The following is a 23,655-nucleotide window of genomic DNA, read 5'->3' on the forward strand; positions in this document are numbered from 1 at the left end:
GCATTTGTTAAATATATTTGATGAGAAAACAATCTTATTATTATTGGGGAAATTTGAAGAAAAGTGATGAAAATCCGGAAAAGTAGAAAAAAGAAAACATTAGAAAGTAAGATCTTGAATGGACTTGATTTATAAATTAAGCGGATCAACATCATCTGAACCATTAATCATGTGAAATTCATTTTATGGCCCAAATGGTCAATGGTTCAACTCAACTTGGTCCACATGATCTATAAGTAATGGAATGATTTTTTGTCCGGACCTTTCCAACTCGGCATGGGACATGAGACCTTCATGTTACCCTTTAAAAATCGCCTCGCGTCATTTTATTATACTCCTTATCACTCCAAATCCCACCAAACCTTAATCTACATGTCTCTTTTTCCCATTTATTTATTAACAACTGCTATGTGATTTTGGTCCGTCAATGCAATCATTAGTGGAACTTGTATGCGTATCCGTCCATTATTCATATGTCTATTTCTTGCTAAACATGGTGGTAAATTTGTGTCATATTTTTTCCATTTAGACATACGTCAAGCATGGTCATAGCCTGTTTTACAAGTAATTTGAGATGGGGGCTTAAACCAATACGCGGATTTAGAGATTATTATATGAATGAAATCATGAAACCCACAATAATTGCCGCCATGGTGTTTCTAGGAAGTCATCATCCTAAGAATACAAAACTCTTGTTATTATAGTTGTATCCATAAACAATACAACGTCATTTAAAGTACATGACATACGGATGAATCGCAATAAATTGGATGGTAAGATTCCGTTTGTTTCGCAAACTATGAATAATTTGAAAAAGATTTATCTAAAAATGATTTCTTGTATCGCTAAAAAGATTTACCTAAAAAATGAATAAAATGGTACTAAAGTACATGACATGAGGATCGAGACGGTGGCATTCCCATTGCAAACGATCTCAAACCACTCGTCGAGGAAGCATCAGGCTGGGCCGAGCCCAAAGGGGAAGGGTATGGCCACATTCTGGCACTTGGGCTCGCATCTGGCCTTCATGGTTAGAAATATCGGTGCGGCTGCGGCGAAGGTAGATGTCAGCGAGAGAAACAAATAAACGTTGATGGTGTGAATCAATCGATGATGCATGTTTTTTGTGTTCTTATGGAGACGATGGTCAGCGCCAGTGATTATTCGTACTTGAGATTTTGGAGGTCGATCGAAAGGTGAAAATGCTTTGGCCTTGCACACTATAGAGTAGGACGGGGTCTTTAGCTGGATTCCTACTCGCTGTACCCATTCGTGGTGCTATCACGAGCAATTTCTGGAACCTATCCTACATAATGTCGATGCGTGTGCCCTCCATTCGACCCGGTTTAGATTGATCGCTTTAATTCAGTGCGCGAAGGCTAACTTCAAATAACCATCTCGTGGAAGATGAACTGTATTTCTGGATGCCATGTGTACGTCCTAAAGCTCAAGCCAAAGAAAGTTCCACTGTGAATAGGGATATTTTTCTCACAGGTGATTTTTCTCTCTTTTTATTTTATTTTATGGGTGATTAGTACTCAATAGGGTACAAATATTTTCCTTCCGAGTTAAGGGAAAGATTGATTTTGAGACATAGATTGACCGAGACCCCGATTGGACTACGATGGTCAGGAAAAATTATTCAAAAAGTTATAAACTTATTGCACTTTTATCAATTTAATTCTAAACATTTCAATTCGCCAATTGAGTCATAAACGTTTTGATAATTTGCCAAATAAGAATTTCCTTCCCTGTCGTACATATCAACTTATCTTTCCATTCTTCAAGCTTCATGGTGACTCTTGTCAAGATCTGCGTAAACATTTTCTTTTTCGTTTGACCCTAGTCAGATAGAGTCCCTAGGTACTTTCAAGTTTTCTTTATTTCATGAACTTTCTATTCATGTGCCATGTTCTTTCTTAGACTCCGTGGGCATCTGCTACTGAAGAACATTCCAGATGTGTTTAAATTTACGGCCTGTCCCGACGGCAAACAATGCTGATTTAAAATTGCACCCACACTTCGACATTCTCGAATCTGTCCAATTTGGAAGAAAATAGAATTATCTATAAACAAAAGATGAGACAGAGTAGGGCAGTGTCTGTTTAACTTAATCCCTTTGATACTTCCTCTTCAACAGCTTTTTTTGAGCAAAATAGACAATACGTTTGCCACAATGATAAAAGATAAGAGGAAAGAGCATCTCCTGAAGGTTGGAAATATTCCATAGGTTCCCATTAAACTTTACGCTGAAAGACGTTGGCGAGACACAATGCATAATGCATGACACCCACTTTGCATTAAGCCCATTTGCACCATGTATACTTCCAAGAACTCCTATTCCTATTCCTCTCTGTCATGAGTTTTTTTCACATCTAACTTAAAAACCGCTTGAAATTTCTTTTTCCTCTTCCCGATTTTAAGATGATGCAGCACCTCCGACACTATTTAGATGTTATCCCAAATTTGCCTTCCACTCATAAAGGCACTTTGTTCTGCGGCTATCAAATCAGGTAACAAAGGTTTTAGGCGATTTGTCATGACCTTTGAGATGATCTTGTAACTAAAATTGCATATATTGATAGGATAAAATGATCTAGACTCTCAGGATTTGGAACTTTAGGGATTAGTGATATGTGTGTTCGGTTTGAGTGGGGATCGAAAGTACCCAACTCAAAGAACTATGTCACAATATTAAACACGTCTAGCATAACTTCCTCCCCGTAATGTTAATAGAATTGTCCATTGAGTCCAGCTGGTCCTGGAGTTTTAGAAGTTCCCAGTTGGATATACAACATCTCTCGCCTCTTTCATAGTGACTGTCGCTATCAAGGCTTGGTTCATGTCTCTCAAGACTAGACCCAGGTCGATTGAAAATTTCTAGGTCCTATAGTGCTGTAAAGGGAATGAAAGAACTCCAAAGTTCTCTATTTAATCTGCCCAGCATCTCGGATACACTGTACATGAGCACCTTTCATCATTGAAATCTTATTCCTCTTTCTTCTCTGTATTGTTGTGGCATCAAAATACTGAGTATTCTTATCCCTCCATTTCATCCGGTTAGCCTAGGATCTCATCCCTTAATACATCTTTTCACGTAGCCTTAGTTTTTTCGTCTGCTGTTTTATCTCTTGTACTCTCTCTGTCATACGCAAAACCGGTAGTTTTTGTTATGGCCCGGAGGTGGTCGTGAGCTATTTTAGCCTATTTGTTAGGCATTTTTATTGTATATATTTCTTCCTAGTATAGAATCCTTCCTATTGTATATCTCCTAATTAGAGTTTTCATATGTCCTATATATATAACATGATTGAGCATTGTAAATGTACAGAAAACATATTCATTGAATACAAAAAGGAGAGTCTTTTTCTACATGGTATCAGAGCCCTAGGGTTTGATCCTTGGGGTACTGTACGTCAATCATCGACTACGGCGGTCCCGATCTTCTTCATCGCAATTCAATTTGCGAAGCTGATCTCATGGCCGACGAACAATCGAGTGTTACAACTGACCAAGCGGATGCTAGTGCCTCTGCTACTGCCATTCTGGCAGACCTGACCGCTGCGATGAAGCAGCTCTTGACCCAGCAGGCCGCGCGGCCGCGCGCTGAACCTCCTGTTGCACCGATTGCTGTCAAGCTTGATGGCAAAAATTATGGCGTATGGTCCCAGGTTGTTGAGATGTATGTCTCGGGCAAAGACAAACTGGGCTATTTGAATGGTGATTCTCCTGAGCCCCCTCCTACTGATCCGTTTTTTAGACAATGGAAGACCGATGATTCTACGGTGAAAGGTTGGCTTATCAATTCTATAGACCCGCCTTGATACCAAACTTTATTCGGTTTCCCTTCGCGAGCCGTATGGGATCGTGTGGCAACGACCTTTTTTGATGGATCTGACACCTCCCAAATCTATGATATTAAGAGGTAGGTTTCTCGATTGAAGCAAGGCGGTAGACCCATCGAGAAATATTACAATGATCTTCAAGGGCTCTGGCGTGAGATTGATTTCCGCCGTCCTAATCCTATGCAATGTCCGGCCGATATTCTGAGGTACAATGCCATTGTCCATGAAGATCGAGTTTATACTTTTTTGGATGGTCTCGATGACCGCTGGATAATGTTCGTGCTGATGTTATGAAGATGGATCCATTTCCCACTATTGAGCAAGCTTATGCCCGAGTCAGGCAAGAGGATATGCGCCAATCTGTCATGCTCTCCACTCCTGTCGAGGTCACCTCTGGTTCCGCCATGGTGTCACAGCGGGGCAAGGGTGATCAGTTAGTGCTTTCTGCCCGGGGACCTCGCCCTAAACCTGGTATGCCAATTCAATCCGAGGGATGCTCTCACTGTGGGAATCCTAAACATATAGCAGAACTTGTTTTAAACTGCATGGTTATCCGGACTGTTGGGATGATTTTCAGACCAAGAAGAAGAAACAGGGCTCCCAAAAGGGGCGGAATGGAGGGCAAGCTTCCTTAGTGACTAGCGGCTTGTCATTAATTCCCATGGAGTCTGAATCTGATAATGCCGAATCTCTTGAAGGTAATTGTGGGTTTGTCTTTGCTAATGGACATGGTGATGGTCATCATGGGTGGATAATTGATTCTGGCGCTACAGATCATATGACTCCGGAATCTGGTGACCTTCTTACATCTACTACACCACATCGAGATCATATTTACAATGCTAATGGACATAGCTTTCCTGTGACGGCTGCTGGGTGTGTATCTGTCACGCCTTCTATCTCTCTATCTCATACCTTACTTGTTCCTTCATTGTCTAATCGTCTGTTATCAGTTGGACAGCTTACTAGTGAGTTGAACTGTGTTGTGCTTATGTACCCTGATTTTTGCCTGTTTCAGGACATTCTCATGAAGGAGATTATTGGGCGTGGTACTAAGAGGGAGAGGCTGTATTTCATGGATGAAATTACTTCTGGACGGACCTATCATTCTCGTGGACAGTTAGCTCAAGAGAAGGAACTTTGGTTATGGCACCGTCGGTTAGGTCACCCATCCTTTGGGTATTTACGGCAATTGTTTCCCAAGTTATTTCATTGTCTATCGAATTCTAGTTTTTAGTGTGATACATGTATTTTGGCAAAGAGCCATCGCACTTGTTTTCCTCCCAGTTTGAATATAAGTTCTACTCCTTTTTCCTTAATTCATTCTGATGTATGGGGTGCGTCTCCTATTACTACTGTATCTGGGTTTCGATGGTTTATCATCTTTGTTGATGATTGTACACGTATGACTTGGCTATATTTGATGAAACATAAGAATGAGGCTGAAGCTATCTTTCGGACTTTCCACTGTATGATTCAGACTCAGTTTGGGGCCAAACTTCAGGTTCTCAGATCTGAAAATGGTGGCGAATACTTAAGTAAACCTCTTGCAGCTTATTTTCAAGAACATGGTTTGATACATGAAACTTCTTGCCCTCAGACTCCTCAGCAGAATGGTGTTGCTGAGCGCAAGAATCGCCATCTTCTTGAAACCACTCGAGCACTCTTGGAGGGTAGCCATGTTCCCCATCGTTTTTGGGATTCTGCCGTAGTCACAGCTGCTTATTTGTTGAATCGCATGCCTTCTCGTATTTTGAGCTATCGTACGCCAATGCAAGCACTTGCTGCCCATGTGTCTCTTCCTTCGGTTCTTACATTGCCTCCTAAGGTGTTTGGGTGTGTCGCTTATGTCCATCTTCACAAAAATCAGCAGACCAAACTTGACCCTTGTGCAGTCAAATGTGTGTTTCTTGGTTATGGCCCTTCTCAGAAAGGGTATCGGTGTTATGATCTTGCCGGGAAGCACACGTATGTCACCATGGATGTAACATTTATCGAGACAGAGTCCTATTTTCCTTCCCCCCAGTGTCCTGTTCAGGGGGAGACTAGTTGTAGAACCAGACATTAGTGGGAGGTAGGAATTGCAGGAGCAACGGATGGGTGCGCATGGCCACGTGATTCTGAGGCTGCACGTGATTCTGAGGCTGCTGAGGCTGAGAATTTTGAGCTATTGCCGCATGATTCTGAGGCTGCATGACCAGACAACACTGAATTACTGCATGGGTCCGAACAAGTGTCAACAGATGCAAAACTGCAACAGCCCTCCTTGTCTTCGCCCTCTTCGCCCTCTTTAGTACCACTCCAAGCTCCTGAGAATGTACCCGAGGTAAGTACTTCTACTGTACTTGATTCTTTTGAAGATACTGATGTGCTTACTAGTTATAAGCTACTCGATAGGCATAATAGGGGTAAACCACCGAATCGATATTCTCCAGATGTAGAGGACCGCCGGTCTCGATACCCTATTGCAGACTATGTGTCTGCCAAGAGGCTGTCCACACCACTACAAGCCTTCGTGTTTACGATTTCCTCAGTTCAAGTTCCAAACAGGGTTGAAGAAGCCATGAAGGATCCTTCATGGCTTCAAGCGATGGAGGCAGAGATGGAGGCGTTGGAGAAAAATTGAACTTGGAAACTTGTGGAACTACCAAAGGATAAAAAGCCGGTTGGATGTAGGTGGGTGTTCACAGTCAAACATAAGGCAGACGGTACTATTGAGAGGTATAAGGCGCGACTGGTAGCTAAAGGGTATACACAAACTTATGGGGTGGATTATCAGGAAACATTCTCTCCAGTTGCAAAGTTAGACACTATAAGAGTGTTGTTATCTCTGGCTGCAAACTTGGATTGGCCTTTGCATCAATTTGATGTGAAGAATGCATTTCTTCATGGAGATTTAGAGGAGGAGATCTATATGGAGCTTCCACCTGGAAACAGATGCACAGATAAGTCGAACATGGTCTGTAAGCTGGAAAGATCATTGTATGGGTTGAAGCAGTCCCCTCGTGCATGGTTTGGTTGCTTTAGCTCAGCTATGAAAGGGTATGGATACTCCCAAAGTAACTCAGATCATACTTTGTTCTTAAAAGGTGCTCAAGGAAGAATGACAGCTCTTATCATATATGTAGACGACATGATTATTACAGGCAATGATAGTGCAGAGATTATGAGACTGCAGGAATTATTATCTAGGGAGTTTGAGATGAAGAACTTGGGAGGTCTGAAATATTTCCTGGGAATCAAGGTTGCTAGGTCGAAGGAAGGGATTTACTTGTCTCAGCGGAAGTATGTTCTTGATCTTTTGACCGAAGTCGGCATGCTAGATTGCAAGCCTGCAGACACTCCTATGGTACAAAACTGTAAGCTTGGAGAGTACCTTGATCAGACGCCTACTAATAAAGAGAAATACCAAAGGTTAGTAGGTCGATTGATTTACTTATCACATACACGTCCTGATATTGCTCATGCAGTAAGTGTGGTGAGTCGGTTCATGCATGCACCTAGTGAGGATCATATGAGCTTTGTGTGGCGCATCATTCGATATTTGAAGTCACCCGGAAAGGGGTTGCTATTTGCAAAGAATGGCCACCTTGAAATAGAAGGTTACACGAGATGCAGATTGGTTTGGAAGTGTGACAGACAGGAGGTCTACATCAGGGTATCTTACATTTGTGGGAGGCAACCTTGTTACATGGAGAAGTAAGAAACAAAAGGTTGTAGCTCGGTCTAGTGCAGAAGCTGAATTCAGAGGTGTAGCAAAGGGGTTATGCGAACTTCTATGGCTTCGGAAGCTGCTAACTGAGCTCAGGTATCGACCAGGTTTGGAAATCAAATTGTTTTGTGATAATAAAGCAGCCATAAATATTGCTCATAATCCAGTTCAGCATGATAGAACCAAACATGTGGAGATTGACGGACATTTCATCAAAGAGAATTTGGAGGCAAAAGTGATCCAGTTACCATTTATCAAGTCTGAAGACCAGTTAGCTGATATATTGACAAAGGCTCTGTCAAGTAGAGAATTTCATTGCTCACTTATCAAGTTGGGTATCAAAGACATCTTTGCACCTACTTGAGGGGGAGTGTGGTCGTGAGCTATTTTAGCCTATTTGTTAGGCATTTTTATTGTATATATTTCTTCCTAGAATAGAATCCTTCCTATTGTATATCTCCTAATTAGGGTTTTCATACGTCTTATATATATAACAGGATTGAGCATTGTAAATGTACAGAAAACATATTCATTGAATACAAAAAGGAGAGTCTTTTTCTACATGGAGTTCCCGCTTTAATGATTTAATCTGTCTATTTGCATTTGAGAATTTCCTCTTACTCCATTCAGTAAGGGCTCCTGATACTCTATTCAGTTTATTCAAAAAGTCTTCTTTGCTCATCTGTGGGAATTCCCAAATAGATTTCGTGCATTCTTCATCTTTGAAGTAGGCTTCAAACTTGAACTCTTTTTTTACGGCAAAAGGACACTATAAAGTGCCATAACTTGTGTACGGAGATCACTTTGGTGCCATAACTTTTTTTTGGATCACTTTGGTGCCAAGTCGGAGGAAAAACGATCACTTAAGTGTCATAAGTTTTTTTTGGATCACTTCAGTGCTAAAATTTTTGAAAAACGATCACTTAAGTGATAAAATTTTTTAAAAACGATCATTTAAGTGCTAAAATTTTTGAAAAACGATCACTTAAGTGCCAATCTTCGGCGAGCCTCCGGCAAGCCACGTCAGCTTCAGAAATTAATAAAAAAAATGCCACGTCGGATTTCCGGCGAAAAATTGTGTACGGCACCGGAGTTGGCACTTAAGTGAACGTTTTTCAAAAATTTTAGCACTTAAGTGATTGTTTTTCAAAAATTTTAGCACTAAAGTGATCCAAAAAAAACTTATGGCACTAAAGTGAGCGCTGTATACAAGTTATGGTACTTGTAGTGTTCTTTTGCCCTTTTTTTGACTTTTCACTGGCTCAGGAAAAAGAGACAACAAATTTGGGCTATGATTTGACCCAATTGCACGTAAGGAAAATGCTTCAGCATTAGGGAATAATACTCTCCATTCCACACTACATAGTATTCTATCTAGTCTTTTCTTCACAAAATCATCCCTCTCTCTATTGTTCGCCACGTAAATGCAAATCTCTTACTTTCCATATCAATTTGGGAGCAATCATTCAAAAAGTCTAAAAAATGCCATAAATTGATAGTGCTCAGCCATCCTCTGCCCTACCTTCTCCCAATGATAGAGTATTTTATTGAAATTATCCATACAAATCCACGGAAGGTGATTGTTCCTATTGATGCTTTTCAAGTCCTCTCACATTATCAGTCTTTCTTGGAATATAGTTGAAGCATGGACAAAAGTAATTCTCATGGTTTTGTTACTCCCTTTCTCTGTACATCTCAAGTTGATGAGTTTCTCTGAATACCAAATGTGTCCACATTACTGCTAATCCTACGATGTATCCATTGGATAATGAAACAGTTTTGAAATTGAAGTCGTCGCTTAATTCTCTGCACAAAGCTATCTTGACTTTTTTACTTCGTGCGAAACATAACATTGGGACTTTCTTGAGCTACTAAGAATGCATATAGTAACATTTCTGTTCCTGGGAACAATATCTGTTGATAAATAGTTTTTCTATTTCTTTTCCTGGACGAGTTTCTGAGCAGAACAACGCGATTAATAACTGCACAAAATTCCTATTCCCGGAATAGAAAAAGAACAGAAATGCGTTTGGTACTACCCTAAAAAAATCTATTCCTAAATTTTTTTATTTAATTATAAAAATATCAGTGGAGACTTAACAATTCATATTTAGATAAAATTAGACTTTTGTAAGGATTTAACCGATCAAGATATTCTAAGATGGCCTCATAAAATCTAACGTAATAGTTAGTCAAAGATGGATGGCTAAAACTAGTAGCAGAGACTTCCGCTGGATTATAACTCGCAATATAAGGAAGTTACTAGTAAACCTTTGGGCATTACAATAAACAGGTGCATAGACCTTTTGAGCTTTAAGGTGTGGGGTGTATGGTTTATGGTGTAAGGGTTAGCATGGTTTCAGGATAGAACCGGAGAACCAAACTGACTCCCACTGGTCTGGTTCTATGTTCCAAGTATACAGGATAGGTTTCAAGTTCCAAAATTGAGGAACCGATTCTGGCTGGCAGGTTCCAAGTTTCAAACCTGGAACTTGGAACCTGAGACCCGGAACAAATCATTGTGTTTTTCTTGTTCAATGTCTTTGTACAATCCTGCGGTATTCCATGGCGTCCGATAGCAATAATTAAGATTTTTACTTTATTAATGTTTTATATTTTTTGTGAGTTTAAATATAAGTTGTGGTCAGTGGAATGTAGTAATAAATGTTGGTCATTAGAGGTGATGATTCATTGCAATCATTCACTTATAAATATAGGTGGAAACTGAGTAGACTTTGGAATCAACCCTGGAACTTGTGACAGGGTAGGTTCTACGTTGAGGAACCTGTTCCGACAGGTAGGTTCTAGGTTCCACTTGGAGCCTGTAAGAAATCCGGAACCGCTCATGAGGACCATACTGATCCTCATTCTTTAGCTAGCAGAAGCTTTGCTCCCTTTTGTTTTTTTTTTCTTTTGAGTATTCTGATCTGTTGTTTTGCTCTCAATGACAAATATGTCTGTAGTTTGTGATGATCCCGATAGGTTAATAGATATTATAATGCTATTTTCTCCGGTTATCTTCCCCTTTCCTTTGTTCGTTGTCATTGTCAGTTGCATTTTCTTTGGCTCATTTTCCATTACCTGGTACGGCACAAATTGTCCAGAGTTTATAGCTTTCTGTGGAATGAACTCTTCCTCCATCGCTTCTCCCTTTCTTTTCCCATAAAACACCTTCCAAAATGGGCTTCTGCTCTCAACCAATGTCCAAATAGGAACATCATTCTCTGATTCGAATATCTCCTTATTAGAAAATAACTTTTCACAATATTTCGTAGTTTGCGGTAAAGGTAATGTCCGAATTTTTCTTCTCAATGGTCGTCAACAACCAGCATATTATTAAGTACAATTAAAGTAAGCTCTCGCATCTTCTCCATCTACAACAATCGCGGCAAACTCTGCCATATCTTGGAAGCCAATGAAGCAGATCGATCCTTGAGAGCTAATGCAGCCTCTTGGAGTTGTAATTGAGCTCGCCTTAGTTGCTCGGTCCATTGCTCTCAATGTCTTCATCGATGCCAACCCCCACGAAGACGTGCCAGAGGTCACGGAGGAAGTTGGCCAGTGCGCCGAGGAAGAAGAAAGAAGAAAAGAAAGTAAGAAAAAAATGGCTCTAGATCAAAATGCCCCTGTCTGTGCCACATCGTAAGTGCTTGCCTACTAGCAAAGATTTAGTCGACTAGTGAGCTGGTGGCCTCATTTGAAATTAAGTTGTCTACTTCGGGATCATATTTGAGACAAGGTCCACTCTTTGTCATCCTCTGAAAAATCGGGCCAATTTAAGTTTTTTCCAAACTTAAAGTGGTGAAATGTCACATAATCTTCGTAAATTTTAGATTTAGTCGAGGTTTCTTTTGAACTAATTATCGATAAATAGTAAGATGTACACGAAGATTCACTTCCCCTTAAGAAAATGAAGATTATTAGAAGCGATCCTCACACCATTAATTGTAAACAATCCCAGTTTAGATTGTTCATTCGGTTTTGGCTCAAATCTTATTTGATTCATGAGATTATTTGAGTATTTAATGGATCGGAAAAATTTGCATATTTCAAGAGGGTTTCTTGTTATAAAAATAATAACCGATGGATGCCATATACTTGCTTTTGTGGCCCATCACACAAACAGAAACCAAAACCTAACGTTGAAGCACCAAAAGTTACCGTTATACCAAAGGACCATGTGAAGATCAAAATCAGCAAGACCCTCATTTCGAAATCAGATAACATATTGGATGCGTTTAGTTCAGCTTTCTCAAGGGGCTTTCGGCCTCCAAAGCACCGTGAAGAAATGCCGGGGTGTTTAGCAAGCCTTCTTGGGGGGCTTTCGGCCAAATGTTGGTTTAGGTAAAGCTAAAAGCCCAATTCTGGTCCCTACCAGAATTAGGCTTTTCACAATTTGGTTGAATGCTGAAACTAGTCTTTTTCTTCGAAAACTACTCTCGCCAATTCTTTAATTTTTCAGTTTTGCCCATCATTATTACTATTTCTCTTCTTTATGCAAGGGCGGCCGACGAGGGCTGATGAGGTTAAATCGAGCTGGCAAAGTGCTAACGAGAGACCGGTGAGGTGGCATGACCCAAGCAACTGTCGCCTGGGGCGACTGTCACCTGAGGTCGCATGATAGCCCAGGCGACAGTCGCCTAGGTTGCGCAACCCTGGCGATGGCCGCTTGGGGTGGCGAGTGTACAGCCGTCAATGTGAAATCTAGCTCACCGGCAGCCTTAGCCTTTTGCCGGAGCCGGCAAAGGGTTTGATTTTTATAATAAAAAAAGAAAAACTAAACCCAAAAGCCCTTTTGCTTCAAAAAAAAAATTTGCCAAATACTATTTAGGCCAAAGTAGCTTTATAAAAGATTTTTTACCAAACGCAATTTGTATTTCGCCAAAGGATTTTAGGCCAAACATATTTGCATTTCTCAAGGCCCATTTGCAAAGCTAAACCAAATGCAGCCATTGTCTTCAAAAAACATCAAACTACACGCCAAATGAGATTGCAACACAACATTGAACCATTTATTTCTGTATGCAACATCGTTCAAGAGCAAAGAAATATAGAAACGCTGCGGTTGTTGCTTCGGCACGCATGATGCATCAATGTCGAATCTCAACCCCTGAGTATCGGCGGCGGCGGCGGCGGCGGCGAGCTACCACGGTGACTGGGTCCAGAAGGTGGAACAATTGACCCTTTGGGCAATAACCTGAAATGAAAAGGTGTTTTTTCAATTTTTATGGGACTCGCGAGATTTCTTGCAGAGAGATTTCTCGCCTCAATTGGATGAGGGAAAGTGGAACTGAAAGCTATTGCCATCAACAAAATCATCCATAAGCATTTTCTACTACCACTATCCATTGTTTGTTTGCTCTTCTCTAACTCAGATGTATATTAGACTACCCTTGGGTTTGTCTATTGATATATACAAATTAATATCTCTTGAAAAGGAAACAATCTTCATGGGTGCAATAATGTAATTCTCATTTAGAAACAAAATCGCATTTGTTCGTATCTATACTATACGCACTATTGCAGTTATGGCAATTTATTAAAGAGCTTACCAAGAAATCTACAAACGAAATCAATTGCAAATTGAGCAATTCTAGATTTTTGCTACTCTTTCTTTTTTTTTTTTGCTATTTTACTTAGTTAGCAACATTAAAGAGGAAATAACCTAATCAGTCATTAATTTATTGTACGAATACCAATTTAGTCATAAACTTTTTAATTTTGTCAATTAAGTCATAAAAATTTTGCACGATTTTCCAAAGTAGTCCTTCTGCTCAATTTTCGACGAAAATCACTGACGGAATAGTTCAGTCATCATCGGCCATCCTCCGTGGCAAACTCCTACATCAGCGATTTTCGACAAAAAATTGGCTACAAGGACTACATTAAAATTTCACACAAAGGTTTAAAGCTAAATTGGCAAAATTAGAAAGTTGAGGACTTAATTGCCATCTGTTCAATAGATTTAGAACTGATTGGACAATCCCAACATTAAAGCTATTTTCTCACACCACAGCACAACCTATTAATCGCATATCTTCCTTCCCTCTTTCTACATTATTTCTTCATTTAAGTTATAACTCTTTTATATCTAGAAATTATGTTTACATTTGCTTTAAAGATAGTAGCAAATATGCACACCTATACTCGTTGTGTATACAAGAAATGGATATTCGAAAGACTAAGAAAGTCACTTTATTGTGAAATATTTGAACTGTCAAATAATGAAAATAAATTATCGATAATGTTATCATATTTGGACAGATAACAAGCACTTGCGCCACAGTTTCTTTATCTATCCATGTGAAGAGTTTTTTTTTTCTCTTATTTCGACTTTGACTTCGGTTGAATCTACGTGCACAAGAAATAGAGCCAAAATAGCCGGAGTTCGAATACGTGAGGAGATGTCAAATCCCTCGGAAATGGTTATTCAGTGTTGGATTGCGTGACGTGTAGGTAAAGTGAGATATTTCAAATGTGAGGGAGGTAGGGGTGGGGAATGCTTGAATTTATCTTTTTAGCCAAAAAGGGGTGAAAAAATCTCCATCAAAAAATTTGCTGGCATAATAAGAAGAAATTGTAAACATTTATATGGAAAGATATTTTATTTCTAGATTTCAACTTATTTTGGTAAGGTTATTTATAAAGAAAAGATTCAATTTTTTTGTTAAAGATATTTAGATATCTTCTAAAGATATTTAGGACATTTCTTCTAATTTTTTATATATCTTTTGATTATTTAAATCTGATTTGATTTCTTTAGATAGTCATATGATAAATCCTATAAATAAGCTGATGTACTTTTCATTGTAGACATTGAAATATATAGAAAATTCTCCTATTCACTTTTCTGCATTATCATTTTCAAATTGTTTAAAGTGAAATACATGAATGATAGGATATAATAGGACCTTTACACATCTTATGATGGGTGAGTCTTGGGCAATGAAATGACTTAGCATGGTTGCCAAACCTTCGGTGTTGATTTTTTTATATTTCGAAACTTTGGCAAGAGATGAATCCAAGTTCTAGGTCCTCGACCTGTGTGTTAAAAGAGCAATGTATATATGAAAGCGATGTAACAAGGACCGTGAGGGTAAGTGAATATGTATAGCTCTGATTTTCGTAAAAAGAAAATTTAGCGGAAGGTTTTCTTTTGTGTTTGAACCCTTTTTCTGTTGTAATTTCAAGAGCTCTATCACGGTAGAGTCCCATGAATCTCCGGTTTGCACCAGGTCACGAATATGATGATCAACGCCTGAAAATCATGGAGGACTAGGTCACCTCCCGCCCAACCTGAATTTGTACCAAACGATATATTGTCCGGCAGCCACCCTTTGGGTTGAGAAAAAAGGGCAATAACTATTCCAATTTGATCGTATTGACATGAAACCAGAAGATCATTTTCTTGTAGACTGCAAAATTGGTAGAACCCTTCTGATTCTGCAATACATGTTGGGAGAGTGAGTAGCGCAAAATGGGGCAAAGCCACATTGAAATATTTTGAAATACAAGATGTGGAATGATAAGGACTAAAAACACACCTTCCAGAGGAAAAATGCAGTATATGTTCCAACTTCAAAAGGTTCGACCAGAATCTAAAATGGTTATTGTATTTTTTTTCTTTTTATGTGAATTGTACAAACAAAGCAGTGTTGCATCAAGGTGGGTTCGAGTTGTGACCTGATGAGGGAATTGGCTGATATGTCTCGAGTATCTCGAAATGGTCCAAAAGATAGAGGAAGATAACTGACCCTTGAAAGAGAAAGAGAGTATTTGTTCCAGCTTTCTATGACCCGAGCACAAATTAATTCGTGTAGAATTCGCAAAAGCAGTACTTAATGTGGGCCAATTCCTAGGCGGAAAACATTACTACAAAGAAAAAGCAATATGGTTAAAGTGGCACTATCTATGAAGGGAAAAAGGGGAATATCGGTTCCAATAGAATCAGTTCATTCAAAAACTGACTTTGTTTTTGCAGGCTACGAAGGGGGGAAATTAAAGATAGTTTAGTAGAACGGACCAAAGCTAATTTTTTGAAAATTTAATCACTTTGCAGAAGAACATAGCACTTTCTTGCTTCCTGCTGGATACTATTCCCTCTTTTCACACAAATACAAAGCAAGACAAGACCAGAGCAGGCTAGTATATGAAGAATGAGGACAAAGGGAGCACATCTAATTTATAAAAAAAAGGTGTATTTCGTGCTTAGACTTGATTCAGTTAATTTTGGAAATGACACTTTATCTCCTTATTTAAAGGCGACAAAGCGGAATTTGATACAGAGCATAAAATCTTAAAGAGAAGACAATGGGAAAAAACACGTTGAAACCATCTGATCTAGCGAGGGGCGGCCTCGCCAGTCGCCGGCGAGGGTCGCCTCGCCCAAATCTGGCGAGGCCACCCCTCGACCTTGGCCGGCAAAGGGCGGCCTCGCCTGTCGCTGGGCGAGGGTCGCCTCGCCCAGATCTGGCGAGGCCGCCCCTCGCCGGCCATGGGCGAGGCCGCCCCTCGCCAGATCTAGCGAGGCCGCCCCTTGCCCATCGCCGGCGAGGGGCGGCCTTGCCTGTCACCGGTGAGGGCCGCCTCGCCCAGATCTGGCGAGGCTGCCCCTCACCAGCCATGGGCGAGGCCGCCCCTCGCTAGATGGCCATGGGCGAGGGGCGGCCTCGCCTGTCGCCTTACCCAGATTTGGCGAGGCCGCCTTTTGCCGGCCATGGGCAATGCCACCCTCGCCCAGCCCTTCCCGGGCTTCGCCGATGGCTGGGCCGGCCGGCGAGGGGAGAAAAGAAAAAAAAGAAAAGAAAGGAAAAATGAAAGAAGAGGAAAAAAAAAGAGAAAAAATTATTTAAAATAAAAAAATGCTGACTGTACACGCTGGAAAAAAATTATCTAAAATAAAAAATGCTTACTGTACACGCTGACTCATCTTCCGGCGAGCCACGTTGGCGTCAAAAATTAATAAAAAATACCATGTCGGATTTCCGGTCAAATTGGCACTTAAATGATCTTTTTTCCTCCGACTTGGCACCAAAGTGTTTCGAAAAAAAGTTATGGCACCAAAATGTCATCCGTATATAACTTATGACACTTGTAGTGTCCTTTTGCCATAAAAGATAAGAGGAAAGAGCATCTCCTGAAGGTTGGAAATATTCCATAGGTTCCCATTAAACTTTACGCTGCAAGACGTTGACGAGACACAATGCATGACACCCACTTTGCATTAAGCCCATTTGCACCATGTATACTTCCAAGAACTCCTACTCCTATTCCTCTCTGTCATGAGTTTTTTTCATATCTAACTTAAAAACCGCTTGAAATTTCTTTTTCCTCTTCCCGATTTTAAGATGATGCAGCACCTTCGACACTATTTAGATGTTATCCCAAATTTGCCTTCCACTCATAAAGGCACTTTGTTCTGCGGCTATCAAATCAGGTAACAAAGGTTTTAGGCGATTTGTCATGACCTTCGAGATGATCTTGTAACTAAAATTGCATATATTGATAGGATAAAATGATCTAGACTCTCAGGATTTGGAACTTTAGGGATTAGTGATATGTGTGTTCGGTTCGAGTGGGGATCGAAAGTACCCAACTCAAAGAACTATGTCACCATATTAAACACGTCTAGCATAACTTCCTCCCCGTAATGTTAATAGAATTGTCCATTGAGTCCAACTGGTCCTGGAGTTTTAGAATTTCCCAGTTGGATATACAACATCTCTCGCCTCTTTCATAGTGACTGTCGCTATCAAGGCTTGGTTCATGTCTCTCAAGACTAGACCCAGGTCGATTGAAAATTTCTAGGTCCTATAGTGCTGTAAAGGGACTGAAAGAACTCCAAAGTTCTCTATTTAATCTGCCCAGCATCTCGGATACACTGTACATGAGCACCTTTCATCATTGAAATCTTATTCCTCTTTCTTCTCTGTATTGTTGTAGCATCAAAATACTGAGTATTCTTATCCCTCCATTTCATCCGGTTAGCCTAGGATCTCATCCCTTAATACATCTTTTCCCGTAGCCATAGTTTTTTCGTCTGCTGTTTTATCTCTTGTACTCTCTCTGTCATACGCAAAACCGGTAGTTTTTGTTATGGCCTGGAGTTCCTGCTTTAATGATTTAATCTGTCTATTTGCATTTGAGAATTTCCTCTTACTCCATTCAGTAAGGGCTCCTGATACTCTATTCAGTTTATTCAAAAAGTCTTCTTTGCTCATCTGTGGGAATTGCCAAATAGATTTCGTAACACCACTGCATTCTTCATCTTCGAAGTAGGCTTCAAACCTGAACTCTTTTTTTCCTTTTCACTGGCTCAGGAAAAAGAGACAACAAATTTGGGCTATGATCTGACCCAATTGCACGTAAGGAAAATGCTTCAGCATTAGGGAATAATACTCTCCATTCCACACTACATAGTATTCTATCTAGTCTTTTCTTCACAAAATCGTCCCTCTCTCTATTGTTCGCCACGTAAATGCAAATCTCTTACATTCCATATCAATTTGGGAGCAATCATTCAAAAAGTCTAAAAAATGCCATTAATTGATAGTGCTCAGCCATCCTCTGCCCTACCTTCTCCCAATGATAGAGTATTTCATTGAAATCATCCATACAAATCCACGGAAGGCAGTTGTTCCTGTTGATGCTTTTCAACTCCTCTCTCATTATCAGTCTTTCTTGGAATATAGTTGAAGCATGGACAAAAGTAATTCTCTTGGTTTTGTTACTCCCTTTCTCTGTACATCTCAAGTTGATGAGTTTCTCTGAATACCAAATGTGTCCACATTACTGCTAATCCTACGATGTATCCATTGGATAATGAAACAGTTTTGAAATTGAAGTCGTCGCTTAATTCTCTGCACAAAGCTATCTTGACTTTTTAACTTCGTGCGAAACATAACATTGGGACTTTCTTGAGCTACTAAGGATGCATATAGTAACATTTCTGTTCCTGGGAACAATATCTGTTGATAAATAGTTTTTCTATTTCTTTTCCTGAACGAGTTTCTGAGCAGAACAACGCGATTAATAACTGCACAAAATTCATATTCCCGGAATAGAAAAAGAACAGAAATGTGTTTGGTACTACCCTAAAAAAATCTATTCCTAAATTTTTTTATTTAATTATAAATATATCAGTGGAGAATTAACAATTCATATTTAGATAAAATTGGACTTTTGTAAGGATTTAACCGATCAAGATATTCTAAGATGGCCTCATAAAATCTAACGTAATAGTTAGTCAAAGATGAATGGCTAAAACTGGTAGCAGAGATTTCCGCTGGATTATAACTCGCAATATAAGGAAGTTACTAGTAAACCTTTGGGCATTACAATAAACAGGTGCATAGACCTTTTGAGCTTTAAGGTGTGGGGTGTATGGTTTATGGTGTAAGGGTCAGCATGGTTCCAGGATAGAATCGGAGAACCAAACTGACTCCCACTCGTTTGGTTCTATGTTCCAAGTATACAGGGTAGGTTTCAAGTTCCAAAATTGAGGAACCGATTCTGGCTGGCAGGTTCCAAGTTTCAAACCTGGAACTTGGAACCTGAGACCTGGAACAAATCATTGTGTTTTTCTTGTTCAATGTCTTTGTACAATCCTACAGTATTCCATGGCGTCCGATAGCAATAATTAAGATTTTAACTTTATTAATGTTTTATATTTTTTGTGAGTTTAAATATAACTTGTGGTCAGTGGAATGTAGTAATAAATGTTGGTCATTAGAGGTGATGATTCATTGCAATCATTCAATTATAAATATAGGTGGAAACTGAGTAGACTTTGGAATCAACCCTGGAACTTGTGACAGGGTAGGTTCTACGTTGAGGAACCTGTTTCGACAGGTAGGTTCTAGGTTCCACTTGGAATCTGTAAGAAATCCGGAACCGCTCATGAGGACCATACTGATCCTCATTCTTTAGCTAGCAGAAGCTTTGCTCCCTTTTGTTTTTTTTTTCTTTTGAGTATTCTGATCTGTTGTTTTGCTCTCAATGACAAATATGTCTGTAGTTTGTGATGATCCCGATAGGTTAATAGATATTATAATGCTATTTTCTCCGGTTATCTTCCCCTTTCCTTTGTTCGGAGTCATTGTCAGTTGCATTTTCTTTGGCTCATTTTCCATTACCTGGTACGGCACAAATTGTCCAGAGTTTATAGCTTTCTGTGGAATGAACTCTTCCTCCATCGCTTCTCCCTTTCTTTCCCATAAAACACCTTCCAAAATGGGCTTCTGCTCTCAACCAATGTCCAAATAGGAACATCATTCTCTGATTCGAATATCTCCTTATTAGAAAATAACTTTTCACAATATTTCATAGTTTGCGGTAAAGGTAATGTCCGAATTTTTCTTCTCAATGGTCGTCAACAACCAGCATATTATTAAGTACAATTAAAGTAAGCTCTCGCATCTTCTCCATCTACAACAATCGCGGCAAACTCTGCCATATCTTGGAAGCCAATGAAGCAGATCGATCCTTGAGAGCTAATTCAGCCTCTTGGAGTTGTAATTGAGCTCGCCTTAGTTGCTCGGTCCATTGCTCTCAATGTCTTCATCGATGCCAACCCCAACGAAGACGTGCCAGAGGTCACGGAGGAAGTTGGCCAGTGTGCTGAGGAAGAAGAAAGAAGAAAAGAAAGTAAGAAAAAAATGGCTCTAGATCAAAATGCCCCTGTCTATGCCACATCGTAAGTGCTTGCCTACTAGCAAAGATTTAGTCGACTAGTGAGCTGGTGGCCTCATTTGAAATTAAGTTGTCTACTTCGGGATCATATTTGAGACAAGGTCCACTCTTTGTCATCCTCTGAAAAATCGGGCCAATTTAAGTTTTTTCCAAACTTAAAGTGGTGAAATGTCACATAATCTTCGTAAATTTTAGATTTAGTCGAGGTTTCTTTTGAACTAATTATTGATAAATAGTAAGATGTACAGGAAGATTCACTTCCCCTTAAGAAAATGAAGATTATTAGAAGCGATCCTCACACCATTAATTGTAAACAATCCCAGTTTAGATTGTTCATTCGGTTTTGGCTCAAATCTTATTTGATTCATGAGATTATTTGAGTATTTAATGGATCGGAAAAATTTGCATATTTCAAGAAGGTTTCTTGTTATAAAAATAATAACCGATGGATGCCATATACTTGCTTTTGTGGCCCATCACACAAACAGAAACCAAAACCTAACGTTGAAGCACCAAAAGTTACCGTTATACCAAAGGACCATGTGAAGATCAAAATCAGCAAGACCCTCATTTCGAAATCAGATAACATATTGGATGCGTTTAGTTCAGCTTTCTCAAGGGGCTTTCGGCCTCCAAAGCACGTTGAAGAAATGCCGGGGTGTTTAGCAAGCCTTCTTGGGGGGCTTTCGGCCAAATGTTGGTTTAGGTAAAGCTAAAAGCTCAATGCTGGTCCCTACCAGAATTAGGCTTTTCACAATTTGGTTGAATGCTGAAACTAGTCTTTTTCTTCGAAAACTACTCTCACCAATTCTTTAATTTTTCAGTTTTGCCCATCATTATTACTATTTCTCTTCTTTATGCAAGGGCGGCTGACGAGGGCTGATGAGGTTAAATCAAGCTGGCAAAGTGCTAACGAGAGACCGGTGAGGTGGCATGACCCAAGCGACTGTCACCTGAGGTCGCATGATAGCCCAGGCGACAGTCGCCTAGGTTGCACAACCCTGGCGATGGCCGCTTGGGGTGGCAAGTGTACAGCCGTCAATGTGAAATCTAGCTCACCGGCAGCCTTAGCCTTTTGCCGGAGCCGGCAAAGGGTTTGATTTTTATAACAAAAAAGAAAAACTAAACCCAAAAGCCCTTTTGCTTCAAAAAAAAAAATTGCCAAATACTATTTAGGCCAAAGTAGCTTTATAAAAGATTTTTTTACCAAACGCAATTTGTATTTCGCCAATGGATTTTAGGCCAAACATATTTGCATTTCTCAAGGCCCATTTGCAAAGCTAAACCAAATGCAGCCATTGTCTTCAAAAAACATCAAACTACACGCCAAATGAGATTGCAACACAACATTGAACCATTTATTTCTGTATGCAACATCGTCCAAGAGCAAAGAAATATAGAAACGCTGCGGTTGTTGCTTCGGCACGCATGATGCATCAATGTCGAATCTCAACCCCTGAGTATCGGCGGCGGCGGCGAGCTACCGCGGTGACTGGGTCCAGAAGGTGGAACAATTGACCCTTTGGGCAATAACCTGAAATGAAAAGGTGTTTTTTCAATTTTTATGGGACTCGCGAGATTTCTTGCAGAGAGATTTCTCGCCTCAATAGGATGAGGGAAAGTGGAACTCAAAGCTATTGCCATCAACAAAATCATCCATAAGCATTTTCTACTACCACTATCCATTGTTTGTTTGCTCTTCTCTAACTCAGATGTATATTAGACTACCCTTGGGTTTGTCTATTGATATATACAAATTAATATCTCTTGAAAAGGAAACAATCTTCATGGGTGCAATAATGTAATTCTCATTTAGAAACAAAATCGGATTTGTTCGTATCTATACTATACGCACTATTGCAGTTATGGCAATTTATTAAAGAGCTTACCAAGAAATCTACAAACGAAATCAATTGCAAATTGAGCAATTCTAGATTTTTGCTACTCTTTCTTTTTTTTTTGCTATTTTACTTAGTTAGCAACATTAAAGAGGAAATAACCTAATCAGTCATTAATTTATTGTACGAATACCAATTTAGTCATAAACTTTTTAATTTTGTCAATTAAGTCATAAAAATTTTGCACGATTTTCCAAAGTAGTCCTTCTGCTCAATTTTCGAGGAAAATCACTGACGGAATAGTTCAGTCATCGTCGGCCATCCTCCGTGGCAAACTCCTACATCAGCGATTTTCGACAAAAAATTGGCTAGAAGGACTACATTAAAATTTCACACAAAGGTTTAAAGCTAAATTGGCAAAATTAGAAAGTTGAGGACTTAATTGCCATCTGTTCAATAGATTTAGAACTGATTGGACAATCCCAACATTAAAGCTATTTTCTCACACCACAGCACAACCTATTAATCGCATATCTTCCTTCCCTCTTTCTACATTATTTCTTCATTTAAGTTATAACTCTTTTATATCTAGAAATTATGTTTACATTTGCTTTAAAGATAGTAGCAAATGTGCACACCTATACTCGTTGTGTATACAAGAAATGGATATTCGAAAGACTAAGAAAGTCACTTTATTGTGAAATATTTGAACTGTCAAATAATGAAAATAAATTATCGATAATGTTATCATATTTGGACAGATAACAAGCACTTGCGCCACAGTTTCTTTATCTATCCATGTGAAGAGTTTTTTTTTTTTCTCTTATTTCGACTTTGACTTCGGTTGAATTTACGTGCACAAGAAATAGAGCCAAAATAGCCGGAGTTCGAATACGTGAGGAGATGTCAAATCCCTCGGAAATGGTTATTCAGTGTTGGATTGCGTGACGTGTAGGTAAAGTGAGATATTTCAAATGTGAGGGAGGTAGGGGTGGGGAATGCTTGAATTTATCTTTTTAGCCAAAAAGGGGTGAAAAAATCTCCATCAAAAAATTTGCTGACATAATATGAAGAAATTGTAAACATTTATATGGAAAGATATTTTATTTCTAGATTTCAACTTATTTTGGTAAGGTTATTTATAAAATAGAAAAGATTCAAGTTTTTTGTTAAAGATATTTAGATATCTTCTAAAGATACTAAGGACATTTCTTCTAATTTTTTATATATCTTTTGATTATTTAAATCTGATTTGATTTCCTTAGATAGTCATATGATAAATCCTATAAAGAAGCCGATGTACTTTTCGTTGTAGACATTGAACTATATAGAAAATTCTCCTATTCACTTTTCTGCATTATCATTTTCAAATTGTTTAAAGTGAAATACATGAATGAGAGGATATAATAGGACCTTTACACATCTTATGATGGGTGAGTCTAGGGCAATGAAATGACTTAGCATGGTTGCCAAACCTTCTGTGTTGATTTTTTTATATTTCGAAACTTTGGCAAGAGATGAATCCAAGTTCTAGGTCCTCGACGTGTGTTAAAAGAGCAATGTATATATG

Source organism: Syzygium oleosum, unplaced genomic scaffold (assembly GCF_021117445.2).
Source record: "Syzygium oleosum isolate NSW1041296 unplaced genomic scaffold, Sole_v2.1 Sole_v2.12, whole genome shotgun sequence".
NCBI lineage: Eukaryota > Viridiplantae > Streptophyta > Magnoliopsida > Myrtales > Myrtaceae > Syzygium > Syzygium oleosum.